Genomic DNA, 522 nt, shown 5'->3' on the forward strand with positions numbered 1-522 from the left:
CTACAAAATCATTTGTAGTCATTTTAATCAAGCGCACTCAACTACACTGAACAAAAATATAAACGCAACACTTTTTTTTGCTCCCATTTTTCATGAGATGAACTCAAAGATCTAAAACATTTTCTATATACACAAAATAACCATTTCTCTCAAATATTGTTCATAAATCAGAAAAAATCTGTGATAGTGAGCAGGCCACTCTGAAACGTGCAGTTTTGCTTTATTGGGGGGGTCCGAAAACCAGTCAGGTTTAACCCTAACCCTAACATGTCACCCACTGACATGTTAGGGTTAGGGTTAGGGTTAAACCTGACTGGTTAAAACCTTAAAACATTTTTTAATTTGTCAGTGGGGTTGGACATGTTAGGGTTAGGGTTAAACCTGACTGGTTTTGCGGACCCCCGCGCAGGAGCCCCCCCAATAATAGAGCAAAAGCGTGCACTTTTTAGAGTGGCCTTTTGATTGGTGGCCAGCCTAAGGCACACCTGTGCAAGTAGTCATTGCTGGTTATCAGGCATCTGG

This window comes from Notothenia coriiceps, unplaced genomic scaffold (genome assembly GCF_000735185.1).
Source record: "Notothenia coriiceps isolate Sejong01 unplaced genomic scaffold, NC01 NC01_scaffold00037250, whole genome shotgun sequence".
Taxonomy (NCBI): domain Eukaryota; kingdom Metazoa; phylum Chordata; class Actinopteri; order Perciformes; family Nototheniidae; genus Notothenia; species Notothenia coriiceps.